Source organism: Oreochromis niloticus, linkage group LG20, assembly GCF_001858045.2.
Source record: "Oreochromis niloticus isolate F11D_XX linkage group LG20, O_niloticus_UMD_NMBU, whole genome shotgun sequence".
In the NCBI taxonomy this organism is placed as follows: Eukaryota; Metazoa; Chordata; class Actinopteri; order Cichliformes; family Cichlidae; genus Oreochromis; species Oreochromis niloticus.
Genome location: NC_031984.2, coordinates 19,376,086 through 19,388,815, shown reverse-complemented (window position 1 = coordinate 19,388,815; position 12,730 = coordinate 19,376,086). Strand labels below are relative to the sequence as shown.

Sequence of the window (12,730 nt, the reverse complement as noted above, 5' to 3'; positions counted from 1 at the left end):
AATAATAATAATAATTTAAAAACGGATTTATCATGGATTTTATTATAGGAAGAAGTGTCTTGCTTTAACATGTAATGGAAATTATTTGACCATTTTGCTAACCTAAAAAAAACCCTTTAGTCTTTCTCAGCAGCCAACCTACTGAGTTTCTTTGTTTTAATGGCCCTTTAACTGACTCTATTAGCCCAATAAGGAGAATGTTAACATCGGAAACCTGTATTAAATAGCCTATTATGTTTATTATAACATTGCACGAATGTAATAGTTGTAGTAGTAGTATAGGAGTAGGCTAAAAGCAAGTTTGCATTCCTTCAAATTGGATATCATTTTAGGCAACGAGGAAAGGTTTAGTATTTATTAGCTTCTGTAAGTTCAAATTGAAGTGTTCTTTATTTTATTTTGACACGTGTACTTTTTTGTTGCTCACCTCTGTTGTGGTTTCCATCGTACTGAGCGGAAGTGTTGCTGCACTCCTCCCCCTCGCACACTAGGTGGAGTAGTAGTGTCATAAATCTGACCGCACGGTGGTTCCCATCTACGCCCCTGAAGCTGCTGCCGCGACAGTGACCGACTGGCAAAGGATCGTAATCTGATAAATGACTGAAAGATCCCTGAAGCAGAGCAAAGACCAAAGAGGACGCCTTTAAAGACTGTAACTGACTTTGCTTTGTCTCCTTCATAGAAAACCTCTGTCTTCTAAGTTTCTGTGGAATAAATAAGCTCGCGTTGGAAGCCGAAGCATAAACTTCTCAAGGCCAAGAAGAAGAAGAAGGTAAGACTGTGTACTTTACATAAATCATCTCCCGCCGTGATTAATTGCATGTGTCTAAGAGTAAACGGAGCTCAAACTACGTCAACCCGGGCGTGTGTTTACTGTATGTATGCGAAGACTCACGCACTCATCATTAGAACACGTTACGGCAGGGCACGGGATAATTACAGGCTGCTAAAACTGTGCGGGGACTGAGCGAGAGAGAGAAGCCTCTGCCAACATACACACCTGCAGAGAGCACTGCTCTGCCCGAGGCTTAAAACACAGTCTTCATCACTTTCTTACAGTCTTTCTCCCTGTGCGTACCTCTGTCTGTCACCCGGCTCCCCACCGCCCACTCCCTCCCTGCCTCACACACACAGGGGCGCGCGCACACACACACACACACACACACACGCACGCACACCTTGTTGCGTGTTATGTGAATGACGCCGGGTGTGCGGTAGATGAGAAGTTTATTCCAGACTGAACCACCAAAGTAGTCTTAGATTGATGTCCAGGATGGTTGATTGAGCTCAGAAGTGCAAAGCCAAATGAGCAAAGAATGCAGAAAATTTTCCAGTAGCAGAATGTGCGGAATTAGCCTCATGATTAGTTTTTTTTTGGTTTTGTTCTGTTTCCCCCTTCTGTACAGAAATATACAAAACTAGACCTTTATCTGACTTCAGCATACTAAACATATGCCTAAGTGCTCAAGAAAAGGAAAACTTGTGTTTTTTTTGTTCACTCTCCCTGTGCAGTATTTAGTGCCCACGTTTCTCACAAGGGCAGTTTTATATGCAGGGAAGGAGGCATGGAAAAGAAGACCTTTCCTTTTGAGCTCACAGATTTGCAGTAATTACAGAATCACTTCCATATGTGGCTCTCTGGCTGCCTTCTGGCTGCCCCCACCACCCTTCTCTTCCCCACTGCTCTCTCTTTCCCTCTCCCCTCTTTCATTTGCATTCTCCCCAATCGCTCTTTTTTTCCTGCTTTTATTTTTTTATTTTATTTTTGGCTTTTCTTCGTGCACTCGGAGCATTTTCTTTTTTCTCCCTGAAAAACCACAGCTTAAACAAAGTTTATGATAATCAGAACATCCTGGCATTTTTGGCAAACAGTTGTGCATTTTGGTGATTCAATTAGATGATGCTTGCCAGAAAAAAAAGAGCTTGTGTTCTTTAGTATGAGAAGAGAAGGGAGGGGGGAGAGAAAAAAAAAGAAGAGACATGGACCGGAGAGGGGAAATGTTGAAAAATACGGAAATATGAAAAAGAAAGGGAGCTCAGTGAAGAATTTGAGAGGCAGGAGCGGAGTGTGAAGGAGGGAGAGGTGGAACAGAAAATGAGGCAGGGAGAGGGAGGGCTGGAGTAATGCTTTTTGACAGAGGTGGGTTCAAGATGGGTTCATAGTGACATCATGGCTGATTTTTTTTTATTTTTTTGAGGAAAGTATAGACAGGAGAACCGTTCACCTTTCATTGGACACACATGTTGGGGATCAGGCGCTCATGTGCTGGCACACACGCTGGTAGCTGTGTCGACAACCTCTGGATGCACCCAAAATTATGCGCAAAAAGTGCCGACACATACACACTTTTACCCCCCCCCCCTATTTCTTCTGTAGTAGTAAAACAGTTTTTTTTGGCTCCCTCTTGTCCCTGCTCAAAACTTTTTGTTCATTTGTTTGTGTTAGAGGAGTTCATACTGGTATATGCCCTCTGGTCCCTTGCACATACATTTCTCCTTTGCTCATGAGTAACTCATTTTCCTGTGAGTAGTATTCCTCTGTGTATGTTTTTACTTCAAGGCTGCTGGACTCTAAATGAGCGCACTTTGCCAGTTGGGATGAATGAGCTCCTTCATTTCACAGGATGTGTGTATAAGACTCTAACCAAGAAAGAGCAGGCGTGCGTACGTTTGTGTGTGCATAAATGTGTTTGTGCAAATGAGCTGCTGTGTGCCGTTGCCCCTGCGTCCCCTGCCCGTCTCAGCGCGGCACCAAACTTCTCATGACATCAATCTGAATGTGGGGAAATAGTGATCTCATTATAGGCATCTTGTTACTGATTGAAACCCGCCGCCACTGACACCGACTCCCTTCCCCCCATGCTCCCCTCAACCTACCCCACTCCACCACATCCATTCGTGTCTCAATCCGGCCCTCCATTTTTCTTTTTATTTCACACCTCTTTCTCTCCCTGTACCACTGCCCTCCTCACCCCCCCCATATCTCACTTTAACCCCTCTAACCTCACTTCCTCCGTCTCTTGCACCCTGCATCATCCCCCCTTTCCTCTTTCCTTTCTGCCCTTACTCCCTTTCCTCTGCCGGCGAGCCCCAGGCCTCTACTCCTCTGCTCCGCGAATGCAAATACGTGGAATCTAAAGTGGAAACACACGCCCGAGTATGATGTTTCCATGAATATTTCATATCTTCATAAACACACCCGGAGAAACTGCAAAGCTATGCGCTCAACAATGCCTGTGTTTGCCGGATGACTTCCTGTGAGGAATTGCCTCTCTGTGTTTGACTTCTTGTGAGAGCACACTGTGTTAGGATTGATGTCAGGGGCAGTGTGTTATGATGTCACGGGCTGAAGTTAATGATACGAGAATGGCAAGGGCCATAGGCCATGTTTCCAGTGGTGCCCAGAGAGAGAGATAGCACCCTGATCTGTCTTCATTATCCCCCCACTCTGCAGCCTCCCAGACACAATGATCATAAATCTCAGCCTGGAGCACACTTCACTGACACTGAAACACAAACACTAGTAACCTCTGACCTTCTCACTGCTACTGCCTACACACACTCATCCATGCACGCAGACACGGGTGCCCACACACTTACTGCAACTGCACGACATGCGTGCTGCGAGGCCGTGCACGCGCAGTGCTCAAACACCCCCCCCCTTAAGCTCACTGTCATAATTTAATAAGGGCCACAGCATGCCCTGTGCACCGACACACACAATCCTCTTCATGCACTTGACTACACATTCTGACACAGATGCATGGTCTAAGTCGGCCCGATGGCTGCACATATACTTGAAAAGCTCATATTAGAATTGGTCATTTTTTTAAACATCCTATGGCTATATTTACTTTCTTGTTTTATATTACACAACTGCTGATTTAGTAGTGCTTCATAAACATTCAAGGGATTTCTGTTAGCCTTAGTAGCCTCATAAGCAGCACATAAATCAAATATAAACAAGATAAAGATCAGCCAAAGTTTTTTTTTTTTTTTTTTTTTTTTTTTGCAGTGTGGCTTAGATCTGTGCTTCCTGAACATAAGGTTTCTGCAAAAAGGCAACAGCACGTCTCGCCACTTGTCCGTTCATTCACCCTGATTTTGTACTGGCATCAGAAATATCTGGAGGAACAGTTTGGTGGGCTACTGTAGTCCACATGTGGCCGTAAAGATCGAAAGCTCACAGGAATAACGAGAGTAAGGCCGAAAGGTTTTTTTTTCTCATTAGGATGGCTTGACTTTATCCCGGAGACATATTGGGGTCAGTGTGTTTGAGGATAAGATCTATCTCCGCGTCGGGCCAGTTGCTAAGGTTTACAAACAGAATAGGCGGACGGACGTGGATGTGCAGGTAGCTTTGGAGACAAACAGAAAAATCCACATCCTGCAAAGTTTGGTAGTTCCGGTTCAGACCATGAGATTTATGAGCTTTATGAATTTCCCCAATGAAGAACAATAAAGGATATTTCTATTCTATTCTATCTTATTTAGGAGATTGTGCTGTGATGCATGGCCAACAGGCCTGAAAGTCATGACTTTAGATGAAGTTCCAGAGTAAGTTTTACATGTATAGGTTAGTTCTGATTTAATTTGGTTTTCAGTGTTGTACTTGCTTTGTTTAGAATAGGTGTTCCTTATCTGTTGTTTGAATTAAGTAGGCATGTAGTTACACTGACCGTATGTGGTTTGTTCTTCTTCCTTTTTTTTTTTTTTTTTTTTGGTGTGTGTGTGTGTGTGTGTGTGTGTGTGGGGGGGGGTAATCTGAGAAGCCATAGTCAATATGAAGAGGTGCCTGTTTAGGTGCCAGTTGAGGTGTGCCTTCCCCTCCCAGTTTTGAGGTTTGAGGTGCTCCTCATAACCAAAACAACTTGAGAAACATGACATTCAGAAAAAAACAGGGCACACGCCCAGAACCACAAACACATAAACACAGATCTGAAACATATGATCTCATATGGAGAGAGGGGCACGTTCAGGGGCACACCCAGATCTGCTGCTGTCGCTGCACGGCCCTGCCATCTCACTCGTGACTTCCTTGCAGCTTATGTGCCAACGCTAGTTTCGATTCAGGAACCAAAGTGATATATTTAGAGAGATGGGTCTGCTTTTTAAAAAAACACATTTTCTGCCTTAAAAAACAAACAAACCCCCCCCAAAACTATTCCTCATAAAGTTTGTCAGTAATTAGGCAAATGTCATGTATCCCCCCAAAAAAAATCATGCTGGTCAAGGCCCAGTTCTGGTTTTTATTTAATCCCAGTGCCAAATGTCAGTGTATCAATTATTTGGTGTCCAATACTGGCTTAATGGGTTTCAAAGGGCTCATCATGCTTGCTGTTTTAATGTTAAGTGCTGTTGTTGTAGTAGCATTAGTAATAGCAATAATAGTAGTAAGTTACTGTCTCAACTGTGGGAAGATTGGCACAGAAACATTGTAAGCAGTAAAACGCAGGCCAATGCAAATATGAGTCACACAAAAGGAGCACCTTCAGTGGGCCTGTGCCGAGCAGACAGTCCATTAAGATTGTTCCATAAATTGATCACACCAGGGATAAATTACATAGTGAAACATCATAGAAATTCTTAGAGGGATAAACAGATTGGCTCGCTATTAAAACAGTGTCTGTGTTAAATCAAAACAATATAAAGTGGATGATCTGTGTTCTTCGGGATACTAAAACATCCTCTCCTAATAAACCTACTTAACTTATTGATGAAACACAAATGATCTAAGATCACGACATGCGGTTCAGCATGCACAAACAATTTGTAGGTAAACTGACTCTTCAGCCAAGAAGTTAAAGGGGGGGGAGAAAATAATTCACCCAAGAGACAAAGAAGGGAGAGAGAGAATTAAAAACAGAAACTTAAGCTCTCTGGGCCCTTTTCTTCCCTCCAGGCATTTTGTGGCTTGTGAAAAAATGTGCTGTATATTTGAAGCGTCGGGGTCACGTGACAAAGGAAGGCTTTATGAATCAGAGTATAATTATTTCTAAGTGAGTGAGAGAGTGTGTGCCTGTATTTGGGGAGTGAAAGACTGATTTTTAAAAGGTAGAGACTGGAAAAGGAGGAGGAGGAGGGTGCCAGAGGCAGAGACAGGGAGAGAGAGAGAGAGAGAGAGACTCACTGCTGCTCTGTCTTTGCTGTTAGAAGGACTCTGTTGAATGTGCACACATCTTTTCTCCTTTTCATTGGCTCGCTCCGGTCATCGGACCATTTTGTCGAGTGCTTTATCTCCCCGTCTGCATCATCAGCTCGACATCTCGTAAGTACTTTAAACTTTAAAAGTTTAGACGTGCCAACTTTCGTGGATGCTTGCTTTTTATTTTTCTCTCTCTCTCTTTTACTGCTAACAGAGAGTGAGTGTGTGTGTGTGTGTGAGAGAGAGAGAGAGAGAGAGAGAGTGCATTCTCTTCTGAGACTGGTTCAGCGGTTTTAATTGAAGACAGAGACCGAATGTGCAAGACACTTGAGAGACTTTGAGAGAATTAATCATTGTGTTACAAAGTCCGAGCAGATTTTCATGTGTAAACACTAAAACGTCCCCACACGTGTTTGTTTGGATGCGCCTGTTTCAGTATGTTTGCTTCTTTGTGCTTCATAAACACGAGAGTGACACAGAGTTTATGTGAAAACATACTCGACCATGTGTGTATGCCTGCATGTGCACACATGTGCTTATTAGCGAGTGTTTCAAGTGTTACCCAGTGCCTGTGGAGCTCTTTATTATTAGCATATGTGAGCGTGTGTATATGTGTGTCAGTGTGTACACAATTGCATGTGTTTGATGTGTATTCACTAGAGGAGTCACCAGTCCTTGACCTGTTTTTTTTTTTCTCCATTTTTTATAACCACCATATGAACGCTTGGAAAAGACAAGTGTTGTTTTCCATATTTTAAACAACGGAGACTAATTCCTCTGGAGTGAGGTGTGCCCGTAACCCTGGTTTTAGTTTTTTGGGATGTTTATTAATTGTGCTCCCACAGTTATTTAGCTATGATGTCAGAGAAGATTATTTATTGATGCTGGCATCTGTGCTAGGTTAACAGGTTCAGCTTGTTACAGCCATGTGTAACACAGTGCATTTAATGCTGTGTGATCTAGATATCAGATAGAGTTCAGAGTGTCCTCCACAGCGTTTGGCTTTGTCGCTCCACTGGTGAGCAACAAAGCCACGGTAAACTGCCTTCCTCGAATCCCTTGGCTTTCCACCTGCTGACACTGCGGTGAACTGGATGTATTTCGCATGAGGAACAGGCTAATTAAAGTGAATTGGAAATAAACAGCCACTTGGCCCAGTGAGGGATGCCTGCTTGAAGGCCAGTGGTTTCTATGTTTCCCCTTCACTTTGGTCTATCAGTGTGACAAGTCGTGTCATCTGGAGTGGAAGAAGCAGAGCTCATTTCTGTGGCAGAAAAATGTCACAGCACTTTTCGCCTTCAGCAAAGCGCTCTTGGGCCTTATTCAAGGACAGGGTACCCATACAGAAGCAGCTTTACCTTCATGGTGCACAGCCACGGCAAATTGCTTGTCTTCCATGACAGTTTGGAATCAATTATTAATGTGTTTGCTGTTATGCACACCAGATAAGTGTGTGCCTTAGCTCAGTATACCTGTGTGCAGTGTTGCATCACTGGCCTTGAAAACATCCTCTCAATATCAATATTGCTCACATGCTGTATCATCTGTCAGTACTGATTAGCAGTATATACCGGTGCAATATGCTGTATTTCAATTAAGGAAATAACTTTAAAACTACCACATAGCAGAACACTTTTTTATTATCCTGTACAGCTAGAGGTAATTTCTTTAGTTCTAAGTATGATATACAGCAATAAACTAATATTTTATCTCCTATAAATCCATCAAAGTTTAGTAATGCCAAAGCTGTGTGTGTATGTCTCTGTGTGTGTGTGTTTCTGTGTCTAGGTGCTGTTGATAAATCCTTGGTTTTGGTGGAATTACTGAAACAGCAGTTGAGCCATGAAATCGTCTGCATTGCAAAATCTGCTAACAATCCTTCTTTGTGACATGACTTTGAGTGGTAAATCAGGGAGTTGTTGATACCTGTCTTCTTCTGGAATTTCTTTAGCAATTAAGGCGAAGTGGTGGGGAGGGGTTAGACAGGTGGTTTAGGAAAATCGAGGGGCTCTCTGCTGCCGCACTATAATTAACCAGGAAGCTATCTGCACGCCATTTCCTATGTCTATTTTTGCAGGTGTGCCATTCTGATGTGAGGATTTACATCTAAGCCTCCACCCACGTTCTCGTTAAAAGACCTTGTGGCAGTGGCAAAAAAAAAAGTTGAACTTGTGTGAAAGTGTGGCCTTTTTGCATGCTGTGCTCGCTTATGTGTGTGTGTGTGTTTGGGCCTGCATGTGTCTGACTGTTGCTTTGAGTCCTGCGGCTAAAGGCATCAGTGGTGAAACCCATCCATTACTCTTCGCTGTATACAGAGAGAGGATTGTTTTCAGTGTGTGTTTAGGAAGGGAAACACCTCCATTGTTGCCTCTGTGGATCCTTACCAGTTCTTCCTTTACGTCTTCCTACATAGACGTATTAGCAGCACAAACTTTGACTTTCACACTGCTGCTATTTTAAGGTTTCTTCCTTCACCTTTTTTTTCTCTGCCTCTCTCTATATTTGTCATGTTTTCTTCCACTTGCCCTTTTCCTCATCATTGCATGTTTTCTTGTTTTGCTTGACCAACTGCTAAAAGTCTCTGTGTTGTGTACTGCAGAGAGAGGAGCATCATGGAAACGGCAAGCAGTCAGGATGACTTCATCATGTCGCAAAGTGTTTTATGTCTCAGTGTGTTCTCACTCTTTCCATAGCTCTTCTCACAAATGCATGTCATCTCAGATTGTTATGTGACATTATGATTAACTGAGAGAGAGTGACAGGGGAAAAATAATTTTAAATTAGTGACTAGGTGACAGAGACGGAAAGAAAATGACTGCTTTTTTTGCCACTCAGTTGTGGCGCTCTTTAAAAAAAAAAGAAAAAAACAATCGCTTTTTGTAAGTGACAAACGATTACACAGAGGTGCTTCTTTGCATTGTTGCTTCAAGCAAATGGTATTTGTGTGATGCCAAGAGCAGGCAGATGTCAAACAAGTTTCAGGTGATGGAATGCAACTGTGTTTGGAGCGTCTGTCATTTTGGAGCCATTAACCAGCTACTTGTTGAAAGAGTGGAAGCTGTCAGCTTTGCATCAGATAAAAGCGTCACGGCTATTGTTTTCTCAGCTAAAGTACTGCTGACGTCTGCAACAACATCACCTGTGAACCCGTTTCAGTAGGAGTGTTTAAATTTGCCTGTGCAGCTCTGAATCCATGAACGGTTTTTGATGGCTTGATGTGGGCATAGTAAGCAGTGATTACCACAGTAAACGTGTTTTTAGCTCCGAGCCGTTGGAAACGCTGGTCCGTTGGTACAGTTTGGATACCTGGACTTTGAAATCATTCTTTAACAGCTTGGTGTACATATAAACTACTTAAAAATATATCTCTTTGCAACACATCATTTCCTTTATAGAGTTAATGAACATAACTCACTTTGTGATGTCAGCAGTTTAAAGACAGTGCCTGGAAGGCATGCACAGTTTTCTGTCAAAAAACTGACAGGAGTGGGCAAGTCAGAAGTGGAAAAAGAGTGAGAGGATGTTTTCCCTGCCAGGATAGATGGCACAGTTCATTTATCTTGAGGCTGTGAATGTACAATTCAGAACTTCTGGTAAAGGCGCTGGGTTTCTGCTCTGCACAGGATAGTTCCACAGTTCCACAGTTTTCATTTTACCTCACAGAAACATGTATATTTTGACCTTCTGCTGAGTTGATGAAGCTCGACAAAAAAAATCTGTGAACTCGCTCAGTTTCTGGAGAAATGAAACAAAGAGAGGTCTCTGTGTCAGTGTGGTAAGAGTGGGGAAAAAAGTGACTTTATAGCCATACAAATATAAAATTATAACTGAATATTCTTCTGTGTTCTCACTGACTGGAATAAGAACCTCAACCGGTAAACAAACCAGGAAAGTCATGGCATCCAGAGTTCTGCTCGCGTATGCCGAGTAATCACCTGTGGTTTCTTTTGCTGAGTTAAAAAAAACCAACTGCCTCGCTTGGTAGTGTGGTGCAGAGCTTCCTGAGATGCCGTGATTTATTTGTTATGTTTGACTGCAGTTCTTATTGCCTGAGGGGCTCTGTCACAACAGTTAAGGCACAATTGTTGTTTTGCTCACAGAGGATTTGATACCCTTTGTCTGACAGACATTCAATCTGTGGGAACTGTTGTCTCTCTCTCTCTCTTTCTCTCTCTCTCTCTCTCTCTCTCGGTCTTTTTAACTCTTACTTGATTTTTCATTTTGCTCCATCTCCTCCGCAAAACTCCTTAGCAAACAAGAGAATCTCCTTCTGTGCAAGCATGCCTGATCTTGTTGCATTGTCTCCATATTGCCAGCTTGATTGATCCCACTTCATTTGCTACATGAAAATCATTGGATTATCTCAAGTGTAACCAATGACTTTAGTCTAACATGATGGACTACAGTGAGCTCTGACACTTCACTATTTACAGAAACAAACCAAAGCAAATTTAAACTGCTACGGTGCACCTCTCTTAGGCAATGATGGAAAGTCCCAGCAGCAGCCGTAAACCCACCCATAGCTGGCCCTGGTGCTCCTTGCTTGCCTGGCTGCCTGCTGCCTCCTGTGTGCCCCCCAGGCTCAGGGGAAGTGGGGAGGCCCTCCATGCCCATTTGGCCCTGGCTAACAGGGGATGAGGTCACTCCAAATTCCCCTTATCCCCTTATAGCCCCAGACGGGCTGGCGAAGTGAGCCTACCACAGGACCCAACATAAAACATAAATGGCTCTGTAAAAAGCTGCTGGGCTGATGTGACTCATTAAAAAACACTGGCGCCAACTCTTTTATTAATTCATTATTGTGTTTAGGGAGCGTAAAGTTACTGCGTTCTATTTTAAAAGGCTGCGTCTCTGTGCTTTAGTTCTTTTCCTTCTAAATGTTCTTTTTCTTTCTTTTTTTAATGCCTTTGTTTTGCAACACATATTTGAATGTAGAGTGGGGCTGTGGTTTATTCTGGTAGAATTCAGCCTCTGGACCGTCTCTCAGACCCATTTTAAACTTAATTTCTGGATTAATATGCCACGGTTTCCTCCTGTCAGAATATATAATTCACACGCACTGATTTGTAAACTCTGCTGTCAGTCTTCTTTTTCTCACACAGTCACCCATTTCTTTTTATCCTCCTCTCTCTTCCAGCTCTTGCAGACACATTGTGCTGCCTCTATGGGGCCTGGTCTGGTTTGAGTTCTTGAAGCAGATCTCCAAATGGCCCAAACGCTAGCCAAGTACATACTCATAATCCACACACACATGCACATTATGAGGCTACGCGTTGCTGGCAATCTTGTTTTTGCAGTCTGTACCTCTTCTCTCATTAGGCCCAGTGTGAAATCGTGTGATGTCTCCAGTGATGTTTTTGCGCCTTGGCTGCACAGTGGAATCACTACGCGGGGTCATGGTACAAGTTGTATAAGCAGTGGAAGGATGGAGAGGGGGGGTTGGGGGGCACAGAGGATAAGATTGGGTATAAGGATATGATTATGTAGAAGAGGTGTGGGGCGGGTCAGAAGTGGAAAGGGTGGGGTGGGGTCTAAGGTAGGTTGGAGGAGAAATATACTGGAAAAAGTAAAGACGTAAAACAGAGAGAAAGAAGGAAAGAAGAAGAAAGATGGCAGTATGGCTGTGTTGGCAGGATGGGGGTGGGTGCCTATCCGCGGCTGCTCCTTCCTGAAACGTGGCCACCCGAGCCTGCCTGGGCCCTGGATGCACATGTGGAACAGTTTACTGTAATGGAACTCTAAATTAGTGGTGGTTTGAAGCTGCCTGCAGCAGTAGGGTGTAATTAACTGGCTCTGTTGAAAGAGAAAGAGCCAGAAAGAGAGGCAGGGAGGGAGCCAGAGCCCTGGAAAAAGGCATGGGGTGAGAGGTGTGTGTGCGTTCGTATGTGTGCGTGTGTTAGGGGATGCTCTCACACATGTGATGTGTGGAGTTTTTGAGTGCTTGATTGCGTGTGTGGCGCATATGTGTGCTTCTTGGAAAGCTCTCCCTTCTTTTTTCCCGGGCATGGCGCCACCTCTTAGTGCCCCCATGTGCCCAGACCCTGTCACTGTTCCACTGTGCTTTTTCGCTCAGTTCAGCAGTTCACTGGTTTAGCCTTAGATCTTTCCACCCCCCCACCTCCCTCCCCTCCCCTCCATTTCTTTGTTTATACCGAATTCATTACCAGGATTTTTTCCCTGTCTTTTCTCCCAGATTCACAAGCCACAGCAGTTCCAAATTCCTTGGCTCTGCTCTTTTTCAAAGCCACATATAAAAAACAAGCTGATCACACCACCCACTCATGAAATCACACTAAGGAAGCACAAGCAAAAAGAAAACATGAAAAAGAAAATGGGAGGCCCCTTTTATATTTCACCCCCCTTCTTGTATTGAGAGTCAACAGAGGGGCATAACTGCAGCCTTGTCTACACTTGAGCCTGACTTGTCTATGCCCACTGTGTGGTGTCAAAGTGACGAGAAGGCTGCAGGAGGCTACAGCCAAAATGACTCTGTGGGATGGAAGCCTGACCTCAAGAGAAGATAGTTGGAAGTGACAGCAGCAGTTAGCAATCAGTGGATCTCATTTTCCCTACTCATCGACCCCC

General features: G+C 43.7%; 1 protein-coding gene across 2 annotated transcripts in view; it reads left to right on the top strand.

Annotated features, from left to right (window-relative positions):
• Positions 1-530: 530 nt before the first annotated feature.
• The window catches only part of rarga (retinoic acid receptor gamma a), a 42,030-nt gene continuing 29,830 nt past the window's right edge, over positions 531-12,730 (top strand). Inside the window, exon 1 of one of the 2 annotated variants that reach the window (XM_013273144.3) lies at positions 531-772. The gene's annotated coding sequence lies outside the window, so the exon portion shown is untranslated. Of the gene's footprint in view, positions 773-6,042; positions 6,269-12,730 lie in introns of those variants that run through there. The other variant, XM_013273145.3, reaches the window with a different exon arrangement.